Here is a 14,903-nt window from a genome sequence, read left to right as displayed (position 1 = left end):
ACAGGAGTCCAGCAGGTGAGCAGGCACAGAGGGCATGGCTCTGTTTTGCAGTGGCCTTGGGTTGTGAGGTGCAGATTTGACTCCCTTCTCACTGTACCCAAAGACAGCAACATTGCTTTTGCTATAGGCAAGTGAGGGGCCTCACTTTAATGGAAATGTGGCAAAGCGGAGGCACCGGTTATAGTCACCAGCCGGGCTCCCTGCTGGTACAGCCATTCTGACAAGCACTGTCGTTCACAACCTCCTAACAGACCTGGCCTTTTCCAGAAATGTTCGGGGTCGATAACAGCACTGAGTCTCTCTGTTCTTCTCATTCCTCCTTCAGGTGAAGCAGATGGCATTGCAAATAACTTGCTGAGCAGGAGTGGGGGAGAAATGGTAGTGAAGCAAAGTATTATTCGTACTGACAAAGATTCTGAACCAGTATCTGCTTGGCGTTAGAGAAGCAGATTGCTTTTCTAACATAAATATATGGGTCTGAAAGCATTCTTCAAAACAAAAGAGTGATTTCACCAGCAAGCCAAAAGCCTATGAGCTGGGGATGTTCCCATGGGGTTTGGATTAGGTGCTCATTCCAGCATTTATTGTACATTTGTATTGACCATCTAATTTAAGACAAATGTTTTCTGTAGACACATTTTAAAGTGAAACATGATCTCAGTTAGCATGCAGCTGTGGTCCCTGAGATAGCTCCTTGCCCAGGGGCAAACAGAGTAGAAATGTTAATGAGCTAGAAAGTAGCTCCGAAAAGCAGTGTCCATGGTCAGCATTGCGCCAGCAGGATCAGGGTCACCCGCTCCTGTAACCACTCATTTTGTAGTCTCATTAAATAAAAAGTATGTGCTAAACCAGAATATTCACAGAGCAGGCAGAGAGTATCTACCCCCAGCAACTGAGGTTATCGTGCTGTCCCACCACCATCACACCTTTCAGGAAAAAAATAAGACACCCACCCTTAGAAAATTACTTTATGCAGATGGAGATAGATTTCCCTTGCCTGAGCTTTTTCTCAGTGAGCCAGCTGACTCAATAGTTCAGCCCTCTAGCAGTAAGAAGCATTAAGATTTCTGTCAGATTGCTCTATATCCTAAAGAAAACTGCCACCTTCTTCTCTCCTTTACTCAAACATACCCTTACTTAGACATCTAGGAAGAGGCAATAAGCAAAATACCTCTGGTACACCTCAGCTGCCTCTTTTAATCTGCCATCAAGTTGAAATGGAGGACATTAACCTCAACTGCTTTGAAACCCAGCAGCCCATTTTTGCTCTCATGTTAGGTCTGACTCAAACTCAAGCCTCAGCATTTTGATTGCATACACTACCCGCAGACTGTCTCATGCTCTGGGTGCTCTATGCCATGCAGCAGCTGTAAACCTGAGCCCACCAGGCCTTACTCAAATATAAGCTCTCTTCCACCTTCAAAACAATTAGGTCTTCAACAGAGCAAGGCCTGGCTTCATCTGAGCAGCCTTTGTCTTCCAGCAAGCCTGCAAGTTTGCTTTCTCCTTGGCATTACTGCCAGGACCCAACTGCTTGTTGTGTGCTTTTTGTGGCCCAGTAGTAGGAAAACAGAATGTATGAACCTGTCACATACACAGGGTGCACCTTTTCTTCATCCTTTACCAAGTACTGAATTCAGAAAAGCACAAACTGTTTCGTAACCCTTCCCTCATCATCTTTAGGAAAGGTCTGCCCAAAGCTTTCACCACACTCTGGCGACTTTCCCAGCCCAAGGACAGAGGCTGGGCATTAGCACAAGGCAACGTTTATTTCAAAGTACAGCACAAAGTGTCTCAGTGAAAAATTTGTTGTTGGCCCTTGTAGATAGGTTTGGCTGAGAAGGGGTTATATTCCATATTAAATTGGTTATATCCCATGTTCTTTTTATGCCATTCACCTGTATTTATGCTGTTGCATTGCTTAGTTTTTTGACAAGGCCATTTGTCCTTTGTTGTGCCCTTTAGAAACACATGCATAAAGCTCCTGTGGAGCTGTGGCTTGTTCCCCTGGCAAAAGAGCAGTTGGGCATCTCTGCTCCAGCCCCTATGTCGGTCAGGAGTCAGTACTGTGAGCTTGCCACGCTATCCAGTTTTTTCGTGCTGACAAAGAGTAAGCCTGCAGGCTGTTGTGTCCTTGCTGGTCATGTCCTTATTTTAGGTCAAGGATGGCCATGTGTTTTCATACTACCTGATCGAATGGTACTTTTTTTTTTTTTTCCTTTTGAACTGATCTGTGTCTCTAATATGACAACTTCCACAGACACCCATCTTCTTGCATTTGCCAGTTAACAGCTCTATTGAATTGGAGCACGCTCTCTGCAGAGGACACCGTCTCAGTAGAGGCATACCCTCTATTTCACAAGGAACAACCCACAACCTAATGAAGGAAAAGCACAGGAAAAGACACTGTCACTAACGCCAATTTTCCCACATACTTTTCTCTTCAGCACCATTAGAGGAGGTCTGTATTCTCAGCTATATTGTTCCCTGGTGGCATCTCAGGGAATGTCGAAATAGGAAGAGATATTCTGGGAGAGGATAATGAGAACAGTGTGAGGAAGCGGTATTTGACAAATTCATGTATTGTCAATTATGTTCCAACTGTCAATTACGTTATCATATTCCTTTCCGCCATAGAGATATATTACATCAAGATGGCCCTTTTCCTGCCAGGAGCCATCCAGTGCTGGTGGCTCCATTGGGCTGAGCAAAGGCAGATCAGACTCCAGTGAATCCAGTGTTCATGGAATGGCTCCTGGTTGAACTTGCTATGTTGTGTTTACCACAACAAGCTACAGGTACATCAGCAAACCTCAGAATGCTGTTACTGCTGACTGAATATGTAAATTATGATAATTCATCAGGAGCCAAAGGTTTAGCGTGATCATATCACAGCCAGTATGATCAGAAAGGGATAAAAGAATTAAGATGTGTTGCATTATTTGGAATAGAGGTTGCTAGTAGTGCCATAAAAGTTTCTGTCAACAGGTTAAAAAAAAAAAAGCCTGATCAGGCTCTGATGACAAAAACAACTTCTGAAGATGTAGGCATAGATACATCCAGCATTGCCAAAATAAATGTCCACAGAGTTGATCAAGCCTCCTAATCCTACACTGCTATCCACTTAATGTAGGGACTCCTACATTATAATGGTATAGGGCCCCTATTTATTCATTTGGTGACTCATCAGCTCAGGTTGACAATTTGTAGAACCACAGCTCCAGCAGCTGCAGAAAATATTTTGGGTGAAACTGCTAGTTTCTGGAAAGCTACAAGGTATGCAGTGCCATGGGGGCACAGCGTGAAGGGATAAGAGGTATGCACCGTGGCACTGACTACTACTATGACGACCTCAGTGATGAAATTCCTTGCCTCACACTGGTTTGCCAGCCATTGACTGAAACAGTTTTCTGTTTTCTGCACACTTGCCCTTAAAGGCTGTATTGCCAGTAGTCTGAAATGTATGCAAGCTCGCAACACAGCATGCCAAATGAAGGTCTTCATATGTATACAAATCCCCCTGTACCCACTTTTGTCCATCCCAGAGGTGAAGAGCATGGTCCCATGGAATGCTGGTCTCCATCTCCTAGAAATGATGCTTTGCAGCAGAGAGACAAGGATCAACCACAACCCAGTCAGGTAAAAATCTTAACAATATCAGCAGCACCTTGTGGCTTGTGGCAACAACTGCTTTTCTTCTCTTTCCAGAGTTGAGAATAGATCTGACTGGAAAAGGACTTGCTCCTGATCCAGAAGAAAAGCCAGCAATGCACACACACAGGATCCCTGACAAAAAGCGTAATGAGGATTATATGAGGCCTTGGTGCATGCATATAGGCAATGCAAAGATAGCAGAGGAGTACAAGCTCTGTGTTCCTTAGGTAATTTCCACTGTCTCCTTCAACCTTTATCCCCCCAAAAACGCAAAACAAGCATTTCTCCTCTCAGGACATGCTAAGGAAAGCATAAGGGATGATAACTGCCAGAAAAAAATTTGATTTCAATTATCATCATTCCAAACACATCTCCACAGAATCACATAAGTGACTGCAGGGATCTCAGTCTGAAATGGTGGTATTTGGCACAAAGCATTAAACCCAAGTGGGCCATTCTTGTTTCCTTGATCTGGAGGCAGGTTGGTGTTGAGTACACGTGATAATACCACTTTGCAAACTGGTGCTCTGAAAGGACAGCTTTTCTGATAGACATCAGTGCACTTGAACATGACATTGACATGGAGCAGAGTTAGGTATCTTCTGGCTTCAGGCTGACTAGTAAGGCTGCCAGGGAAATTGTGAGCAAGGAAACTGGCTATCATCATCTGCTTCTACAGTACCCAGGGAAAGAAGTCCTTAGGTACACTGTAAATAAATAGGTTCACACAAAAGATACACTAACTGTACAGACAGTTTCTTTGCTTAGTGGAAACAGGCTGGCAAGACTGCTGATGACTGGCTAATTTCCTAGGACACAGAAGAACAATACAAGGCAGGTGACAGCCCCATCCCCTTTCAAACCATCACCAGGATCTGCATTACTCTTGTGTACTACCAGGAGCTGTAGCTCAGCTGAACAGAATTGAAATAAGTAATCACACTACCTCAGGTAATAGTGGTAAGCCTTACAATCTAAGATTGCAAGCGTCTAGCATACATAGAGATGATAAGTGTCCCCTGGAGTTACCACTCAAAAGACCAATTTCAGAGTTTACATCAGAAAGGACAAGCTCCTTAAAATTATGTTCTTACTTTTGAAGTCCAACAGAGGTCAGAACTGCTTGGTCTCTTGATGTGCTGCAATGAAAGGAGTGTAATCTCTGCCTTCCTTCACGGGGATGAATAGAAGCAACTGGCTTCATTATTAAGTACGTATCTGACTGTCACTGCATCTGCAACATTTTTGTTTTCAAATTTCTCTTGATGGCCATGAGGGTTGGAAACATAAGTCTGGAAACTTTGTCCATGTGGAAGTGCTTGGCTCTGTGCAGGTGTTACAGTGAAGTGGCAGTAAAGCCACAAAGGAATAGCAACTGCTCCTCCCTGTGCACAAGGTCAAGGGTCATAGATGTCAGGTTGGGGGGAGACTCAGGAGGCTCCAGTCCAATCTCCTGCTTGAAACAGGGTCAGCTGTGAGATCAGATCAAGTTACTCAGGGCTTTAGCTAGTTGGGTCTTGAAAATATCCAAGGGTGGAGACTGCACAGCCTTTCTAGGAAACCTGTCTGATTACTTCAGGACAGACTAACCTCCCCCATGTTTACCAGCATTCCACCACAAGGTCATGGGGAGGCACACCTTCGAATCATGCCCCAGGGTATCCACATTCTCATGTCCCATACCTCTCCAAAGCCCAGGTCGATATCGAGATGGGCTGCAGCCTCCCTTTCCCTGCTTGGCCCACATCCCTGTACACAATGCTTGCCAGCTCCCTACCCCTCTGAAACCCATGAGGGATTACACACATGGCCATGACTAGACTGGGTATCTCCATCACACAGCTCTGAGCAAAGCACAGCCAGCATGGATCACTGTGCTTACCATGCACACCATATTCCCCTTGATCCCCCTTCCCCTCCCAGTGGTGGTGTCCCCTGAAGTGCCCCCTCCTCTGACACTGCCAGCTGAACAGCCACAGTAGGGCAGCCAGGCAACATGGATCCTCCAACTAGCCAGCCATGGCAGACCACAGCAACCCACCACAGACCACCTTGAAAGCTGGCACACCTGACACTATTTTGTCTCTCAGAGGCTCTTTCACCCGCACACAGCTAGTATCTGCACAGGTCCACCCTCTTCTCTGCCCTCAGTATCCAAAAGCACCAACACAGGCACTCCTGCGATGGCCAAGCAGGCCATACGCACACAATTAATCAACACGTACTCATGGACAGTGCATGCATGCATAGAGGGCAAGGAAGTTCAAGTAGGAATGGCCTTCACATGTGTACCAAGCACCTCCCTGACTTGCATGGATTGTCAATCTTCTGTGCCCTCATCGCCTCTCTCTCCCCAGCCTCAGTGACAATGTCAGTCAGGACATCATGGAGCTGTCCCATCTCCCAGCGGCATGCTGACTACCCTGGGCTGTATAAGCACACATCCAACATACAGATGGGAGCATTTTAGTGTAGCAGCCATATCCGCAAAGCAGGCCTTACAGGACACTTGTGTACCCACCCCTACCTCCACCCAATTCACTCCCTGGCCTCTTTGCATCCCAACAGCTGCTGCAGACTCCCTGCCTGCGTCTCCGTAGCCGGGGCTGAGACCCAAGGAAGAGGCTCGGCACTGATCTCGGCCAAGCTCTGTCTCTCTGCCATTCCCATAATCATCCTGTACACCAGGGGTCAGCTCCTCCACATCAGCCCGAGACAAATGATCAAGGTGCTCACTACCCGTCTCATGTTTTCCTTCCCCAACAGGGCTGTTGCGTTATACAGGGCAACTTCTTTAGCCTTACCCCAACCTTTTAAGATGAAGTACAATGTTTTCATCTGCCTACAGAAGCACACACTGTCCTTGCAGACCCTGAGCAAATGCAAGGGCATGATCATGCTGTGCAGGGTGGTTCGAACTTCTGGAACAAGCTCACCAGTGGATATAAACCACGACTGCAGGAGACAGAGATAGCAGAGAGATCCACAAATGATTATTTGCTGCAGCCACTCTGGCCCAGCTCTTTCTTCCCTTTGCCTCTTCCTGAGGCAGTCACAATACCTTCTTGGACCAGCATTAATTACTCACAAACACTTTGGACACTGTTTTTACCAAGTGTATCACTGTTAGGGGCTGGGATCACCACAACAGTTTGCTCTAAGTTGACTGTACAAACACAGACAGCTCTGTGAGCACCTTTTAAATGCTTTTCCAGAGGGCCATGGCAGGGTCTTCTCTTGAAGTTATTTACATTTTAGTCTGTCATCTCACACAAGTCCTAGGCTCCAATGGGAAACCAAAGACTTCCCTAGTATGCACAATGAGAGGCATCTACACAGCCAGGGAGGGTAAGGAGGAAATGGGGATGCAAAGAGACCAGTTTGCTCCCAGATATGAGTAACGAAAGCAAAGATGTTTCATCCTAATTAAGGAAGATTTTTTATTTTCATTACATGTTGCCTCATGTCCTAACTCAGGAACTTGAGTTCCAAAAAAATGGATCTCAAAAAGTTTCCAGAACTGAGCAACAGGCTTGACAGGGCATATCCATGCTGTACCATGTCATAGTACACTGACATTAAAATTCCAGCTTGTGACTTATGATGCTAATGCAGCTGTGACCTGCCATTAATCGGCCCAAGCATAGGACCCTGCTGATATGAATCTTGGATTTGGTCTGCTCAGGCCCTGCCTACATATATCCACCTTCAACAGCTGCGTGGACATCCCTTTGTATAGATTTGTTTTAAATAGAGGGTTCAGATAAAGTAAATAATTTCTTCTACATAAAGTGCACAGACTTAATTAAATTGCTATCTGTGCCAACCAGGATTAAATTAGTGCAAGTTTGGGTATAGACAAGACTTTCTTTTTGTTACTAATATCATTCACTAATCCAAGTTCTGATTGGCGTTAACTACAGGATAACAAATGTGAATCATTAGTCCAGTCTTCTAGTATCTGTGTCTTTATCTAGCCTCAAATATGAGGCATGGAAGAGCTGTGTACAATCCTGATCCTGCCCTCAGAATTCATATTTAGTGAATTCTTACCTTGAACAAAGAACCCAGTAAGATAGCTGCTTTTTCCATAAAATTAGCTTTTTTAAAGCATCTATACAACCATTCCTCAAAAAGGAGTTTGGGCGAGGTTACGATTCCACTCGTACAGAGAAGCTATAGTTTCTGGAGAAACAGCAGTTAACCAGAGAATGCTGTTCCAGCATCTCATCTATGGGTGCTGTATAGGGATGATGGTATTATCCTATTTTTCCTTCCCAGCTAGTTAAAAGGAAATCCCCTTTCAAAGGCAATTTCCATTTTAAATCACCCACATTAAGAGAGACATGTTTAATACCAATAAATCCGCTTTCTTAAAAGAGACAGAGAAGCCAGGCTCATCAGCTGACTAAATCCTCTCCCCACACCCCCATTTCTGCCTTGCAATCTGTAGATCTTGCATAAGGGTGATCTAAGACAGCTGTAGTTAGCTAGCTACACTTCTGAGCACTAAGCTGCTCCTTGCTTTGTATTCACTCTGTGCCAAACCAAGGTCACAGGGACACAAGGAGCCCAAAGACTTTCCATGCTATAAGGGAGCAGAAGTCTCAGCCACAGATGCTCAGATGCCAAATTTCCACATACCTCCCATGGGAGCCTCCCGCCTACACCAGCCCCCAGTACAAGTCAGCATGGGGTGAGTGCTTTTAAGGGCTTAGTATGTGAAATGAGGTTTCTCTCCTGAAAGTTTCTTGCAGCAAACCTTGGAGAACCATCCACTGGCTTCCAGAGGGATCCCTGTGCCCAAAACAGGTGTCGTGAGGGCTTCTGCTCTGCCATGAGACCCCATGCCTTTATCACCATTGCTTTCCACCTTCCGAGGAATTTCTAGCCTCATGGCTCTTGCAGCCAGATTTACCTCCTTTGGCTGAGAAGCAGGAGGGAGCCAGCTCAAGACTCATGTGCCTAAAGGAGGAGAGAAGCCAGTGGCATAAGCAGTGCTAAGTCAATGCTTCCCCAGAAGCCAGAGGGTGACCTGGTAGGACCATTCAAGGTCAGGACTGCACCAGCACTGGGACAGTGGCACAGGTACCTTTCTTGTCTGACAGACAGAGACATAGCTGACTCATGTAGGAGAACGGGGAGCTCTGAAACCTGAATGCACTTCCTTCTGTTTCCTACTGCTGTAGGAAAGATTGGGAGCAAAAATTACAGACTAAAGATAAGGCTTAGAGAGGGGAGGAAAAAAAAAAAAAAAAACAAGGTACAGCAGAAAACCTTGGCTTGGCTGCCCTTGGTGCTGTCAAGAACAGGCCCAAAGTCACCCACGTGATATTCCCCTGCCTCTTCATGCAGTTCCAGTAGCCAGACCTGCTACTGGCAAGTACAAAGCTGTGTTGCTGCAGTGGTCTCTCCTGGGAGAGAATGGCCAACTCCTTTCACTGAATGGAGAGCATAACACAGCAATAGGAAACCTGAGGAGGACTTTGAAATCGTATCTGAAATAAATGTTAGAGATAATGGTATAATCCGCTGTATGTTTTCCCAACTGTAAAGTCTGAACACCCTATTTGGCAAAACAACATTTTTGGACACATCCTTGTTTACCTACTATGTACACAGGCTCCAGTTCCACAAACACCCTTAAAGGTGAGTCTAGTTGTGCTTATGCATGCCAAAAGGAGCATGGCTTTCAGCTGGTAGCACCCATGCACCCATATAAGGTAGGGCATAAGAGGAACATTTCAAAAACAGCTTCCTTTTTAAGGAGCTTAAAGGAAAAAAAAAAAAGACACAGGAGTTGTTAGACACCTATTTTGTGCTTTATTGTTTAAAGCACCTTGCCCTCATTTTGTTCCATGCATTGTCTATGGCTGACTGGGCGCCGCTCAGCAGCACGGACAGCTCTTCTGCTGTGGGAAACAGCCCTGCCTTTGCTGGAGCAGGAAGCCTTCCTCCTCCTCCTCCCTCGCAGCACTCTTTCCAGTATAGATAGCATGGATAATTATATCTGTTTCCATGCTCTGCTTAGCCAAAGTGGCACTTTTTAAACAATTCCATAAAACCAGACAAAAGCACTTCTCTCAATCTTGCACTTCTTTTCCACTTGATATTAAGATCTGTTTCCTACTTTGAGAGTGAGTAATCGTTAAAAAATAATAATTATAATCCTGTAGTAAATGGGAAGAAAAAAAAGGGAAAGGCATAGAAGGAGGTGGTTTCAGGGCCAATTGCTCTGCAGTTTGTTATAATAGGTCATAGCAGTTAGGTTGTTACAACACAGTACCTATATATGTAGTAGAGGGTAAAGCATACAAAGATTAATATAAAATTCATACTACTTTTTCTAAATACTGCTGCTACAAGAAGAAAAAAAAAAACCTTACAGAAAAATAACGAGAGGAAGGAGAACACAATCTTCATTTTCTGTTATTCCAAGATCTTTTTAACCTGTTTGGTTGACAAAATGTTATGCTTGACCAAAGTATTTGTGGTAGAAAAATGAATTAGTGACCTAAGTAACTTCTCTCATGCCCCAGGGTGGAGTTAGGTGTGTGCTAGAATGTTCCTATCTGTCTGTATCTGCACTGAACTGTTAAGCAGATGCTCACTGAGTAGAAAATAGACTGCAATAAACTAGCACTGACACAGATCTGAATCGCTGGAACTGCCATAGCGATAGAATTCATTTAAGAAGTGTGGTTTCCATTTCCATTTTCTTTTAATAAAAAGCTATTGAAACATTAAAAATATCAACTATTTTCAAATAGCAAGCTATGCACATAAGTAAGAGAGTGAAGAGAGAGACTGTTTTATTGATGTAAAATGCAAATACATCACAGTGCTGGACCTCATGGGAGAGCCAGATTAAAGTCTCTTTTCATGGCAGGGAACAGATCCTGTCCTCATGTACACAATTGGCAGTACTCAAGATCTAGAACATTTTAGAAGCTATAGTCAATATATGGGAGCCCCATGGACCCCATTAGGAGAACCACACATGGAAAAGAAAAGACCATTCAGTGCAACACACCTAAGTGTCTCCACTGCATAATGCTGTCAGTGAACCGCCTTTCTCTTCCTCAATGAACCTGCTCTCTGGTTGTACCACCACCCTATTCTAGCCACAGTCCAGCTGCTTTATCCCTGCTCTTCCCAAGAGCAAGATCTTAAGGCAAGATCATAATGCAGCCCATTCTTTGACTCTGGTGGAAATCCCTTCCAGTTCTTCCATGGCTGCTTCAAATACATGTAACAAGCTCCTGTTCTGTGCAATGCGCAGTCATTACAAAGCCAGAAAGTTACATATAGAAAATTGGTTTCTCCTCTCAGGATTCTGAGAACTCAAGCAATTACAGTGCTAATTTAACCTGACTCCAAATTGAGCCTTCAGCCTTGCACTCTAGGAAGACTTCAGAGCATGAATTTGAAAAACCCGTAGTACTTGGATAACAGAAGCAGAAGTGGAGAGTTATAATGGAGAGTTACATACCCTGCATCCTCTCCAATACCTTCTGAGCCAGGCCAACCACTCCAGAGCTGGTGGTTAGCTTTCACACCAGCCTTCTAGAGGTACATGAAGGCTGGACGGACCATGCCTTCCATTATGTACCAATGAGAAGAGTTGCCATGCTACCCTAACTGATGGCCATGTCTAACAATGTGACTGAAGATCACCATGGATACCACAAGTCACTGCATAGTTTCAACTCTAAAGTAAAGAAAGAAAAATCTGAAAAGAGTTTTAAATTCCATTTTCCTTGGCTATTAATCCTGCACTCTCACATACATATTTCTTCTGGAAACATCTACCATCACAGTGTCCTGAGCCCCACCTCTTGTGCTCCCTTGTACTCACTGTCCTAAGGTGAGTGAGAAGCCTTGCACCATTGAGTTGTTGGAGAAACATGGTCCAAGGTGGAATCTCAGGCCGCTGCAGAAAGTTTTCCGCTCACTAGCATAAAAGAAAAGAAATCAAGAATTAGCAAAAGCATCAATATTACCAGAAAAAAAAATAATAAGAGGCTCATAGCTATATTAAGTTTTTGGTTTCCAAAAAGAAGCTAAGCAGTATCTTCCTTATAGCAACGTTCTGATACAGAATAGTTCAGTTGGAAGGGACCTGTAAAGAGCATCATGTCCAACTGCCTGACCACTTCATAGCTAACCTGATATATGAACATACTTACATTGCATAAGGTTGGACAGCCCAGCAAAAGGAAAGCCCAAGAAACATCACCGCTCCTTCCAATACTGCCTAGAAAAGTACTTTTGATGAACGAAAGGAAGTTACAGTATTTTGGGGAGATTTCTGAGTCAAGACCCAAGAATCTCCCAAGACCTTTATTTTCCATCAAGCTGTCAGGGAACAGAAGGGGCAGACCGCTTTGCAAGGAAAGGTGAGCCAAGGGTGACAGCAGTACCGTGGTGTCACCAGTGCAGGCACAGCCCCAGAATACCCAAGTAAGGCTAGCAAAAATGGTCAAGCAATCACCCAACAACTACAAAGCAGGTCAAATGCCAGTCCAGGGATTCCAAGCAGGCACAATAAAGCTGAAAGCAGACTTGCTCACAGCATAGCTCAGGCAGAGAGCAAGGCTGAGACTATATAAATGCTCGCAGGCCAAGGAGCAGAGCCAGTGCATGGGTGGGGGTCTCAGGTGAGGCTGCTCAGGACAATTACAGGCTGTCAGGGCAGTCAGGGCTCAGCAGCGGTTCACTTTGGGCACCAGGCAATGCTTAGTTCTTCCATTTACCGTGTATGGGCCATGAGTCAGCTTCCATTGCTGTTGCTCTGAGTTTTTCGCCTAGCAACAAGAGAGACGGATGGATGGGGGGAGGTGTTAGGAGACGTTGAAGCACAATGAGATGAGAAAGACAGAAACCAAATTGTCAGGGAGATTAGCGGGGTGGGTGTGGTGCCCAGAGCTACTGGAGTGTCTAAAGGACAAAGACCGGTTTGCAGGTAGCAGAGTCCCTTCTACACTTTAAACCTTCCTGGGAAACCATGGCCATGTCTCATGGGATGAGGGACACATGCAGCTCTCCCTCAAGCCAGGCTGCGGATCTGAGGGCTTGTACGCTTTGGCCTGCACGTCAGAAGCTCCAGGCCAGCTCAGCTATGACCAAAAGGCATTGTCATTTGCTGTGCATGAGCTCACCACAAACCTGCCTCAGCATGTGGCACAAAGCATTCTGTCTAAGGGTAGTGGTGATGCAGCCCTTGCCGTGCCCACAGAGGTGAGCATTCCTGTAGATGTTTTCAGCTGGTCAAAGTGAAGCCACTGGGAGGATGGGAAGATGCGACACCAAACATTTCCCAGGGGATAATTCCCGTCAGGGACCAGAGCCCTGCACCCTCTCCCAGGCCATGCCATGCTGCCACCATCACTGCTGGTGACAGGCTCAGGACCGGGGGGAGCTGGGCTGCCCCAGCACCTCTTCCCAGAGGAGAGGATGCTCTCAGAGACTCAGGGGTCAGTGCTAGGGAAGGCTGTGCCTCCTCAAGCTCTAAAAAAAGGACTTCGTTCCTGCTCAGCATTTTTTTCCCATCTGGGCTAAATCCACTCTTAGAAAGAGATAACTATCTCCAGGGAAACAGGCGCTCTGCGCTCTCAGGGACTCAGCCAGCTCGCCCTCTCCTTTTGCAGTGGGGTCACTCAGTAGCAAGGCTGAAGCATGCAGGCACCGTGGGATGTCAGGCTCGCAGGCTGCCCCAGGCCAGGAGCACTGTGAGCACAGGATGTTCCAAGCTGACATGGGCTGGTCGTTGCATCGGAGCCAGGGCTACCGCAGGACCTTCCCATGCCTGCCCAGTCCTGGAGAGCTCACACAGGAGTGATCACAGAGATTAACCGTGTTCAGAAGTCTCTCATTACCCAGACTGACTCGTGCAGTCTGCTTTGAATCTTCTTTTCTGCCCAAAATAGCTTCATGTTCTCAGCACCAGTTTTCTTTGCAAGCACGCTCGCTGCCCTCCCTCCCTCTGCAGAGAGCCAGACATGCCCTGCTCACAGAAGTCCTCCCCAGCCACCCGTGATCACATCCCCCTCACTGCCCAACATGGGTCAGCTGAACTACAGCACCCCCATCTCCAACACCATTCCCCTCTGTACTCCATCCCCATCCTGTCACCACAAGTCCGTGGGATGCTTTGGGCAAGCTGGGGGCCCAAAACATCGCAGGGTGAGCATACACCATGTGACAACAGGCTGAGCTCATTGCAGGTACCCACAGGCACCATTTCCAGCTCGCTCAGGCCAGTTGCCACCTCTTCTCCCCACCTGCCTGACCTCTGGGGAAGCGGTCCATGTCATGGTGGAGGAGGGTTTCACCCAGCAATTTTTGGGTGCAACCCTCCAGTCTGAGCCCCAAGGAAATTCCCACAGCAGCTACATTTTGGAGTGGTTCTTTATTCCCACAAGCCAAACTCCGTTTGAGAGAGCTGTTCTTGCATTAGCATCTGAGCTGGAAAGGAGACGAGCCCACGAAGGTTTTTCTGGGTTACAGTCTTCCACCTGTGGGTGGCCATGAAACTTCTCTTATGGACTCCATCCCAAGCAAACCAGCCCTTCCCTGCTTTGGGAACCAACACCCAAACCTGCACCTGCTGCTCCTGGATGCCTCATCCCTCCTCAGAGGCAGAGACACCCAATGCACCAGCAGCCCTGACAGTAGATCCTGCCTAGAGAAACCATTTCTGAGACCCCAGATGAAGAAAAGCACAGACTACCAGTGGACACACACCTCTCACTGCCTTCCTGCACCCCAGACTCTCGGGCACGGCGCGGTGCAGAAGCGCAGCCCTGACACAATGCCCGCACGGAGTTCGTTGCAGGATCTATGCCTTATCGCGCCTCAGCATCTGAAAGCAGACTTTGGCTAAGTCCTACACGCTGCTATTTAAAGTAAGCCAATTTGTATTCATTCTGCTTGCTACATTCACCAGTTGTTCTGAATTGTGTTTGAAGCTGAAGGGAAGAGGAAATGTACAACAAGAAAAAATTATACACTGGTAAATTTTGTTCTAATCCCTTCTCCTCCCATTATTGCTTCCCCTTTTTTGGGTTTCTTTTTTGTTTTCTGTGGTTTATGTATTATTAGCTTTAGCATAATTTTGACTGAGAAAATATGTAGCTGATAGGACGGACTAATTACACTACCTAGAAGAATTAATTACACCATCTGTGAGTGACAGTGGAGCTTGACTCGTTGCTTCCTGGTAGATGGAGCTACAACACCAGCTGCCC

At 46.1% G+C, this 14,903-nt stretch overlaps 1 protein-coding gene across 1 annotated transcript in view; it reads right to left on the bottom strand.

Annotated features, from left to right (window-relative positions):
• The window catches only part of GRIN2B (glutamate ionotropic receptor NMDA type subunit 2B), a 216,325-nt gene extending 205,041 nt beyond the window's left edge, over positions 1 to 11,284 (bottom strand). Inside the window, exon 1 of the mRNA XM_040555144.1 lies at positions 11,147 to 11,284. The gene's annotated coding sequence lies outside the window, so the exon portion shown is untranslated. The remainder of the gene's footprint in view (positions 1 to 11,146) is intronic.
• Between the last annotated feature and the right edge of the window lie 3,619 nt (positions 11,285 to 14,903).

The sequence above is a fragment of the Cygnus olor genome, chromosome 1, assembly GCF_009769625.2.
Source record: "Cygnus olor isolate bCygOlo1 chromosome 1, bCygOlo1.pri.v2, whole genome shotgun sequence".
In the NCBI taxonomy this organism is placed as follows: domain Eukaryota; kingdom Metazoa; phylum Chordata; class Aves; order Anseriformes; family Anatidae; genus Cygnus; species Cygnus olor.
This window is presented reverse-complemented; position numbering and strand designations above follow the sequence as displayed.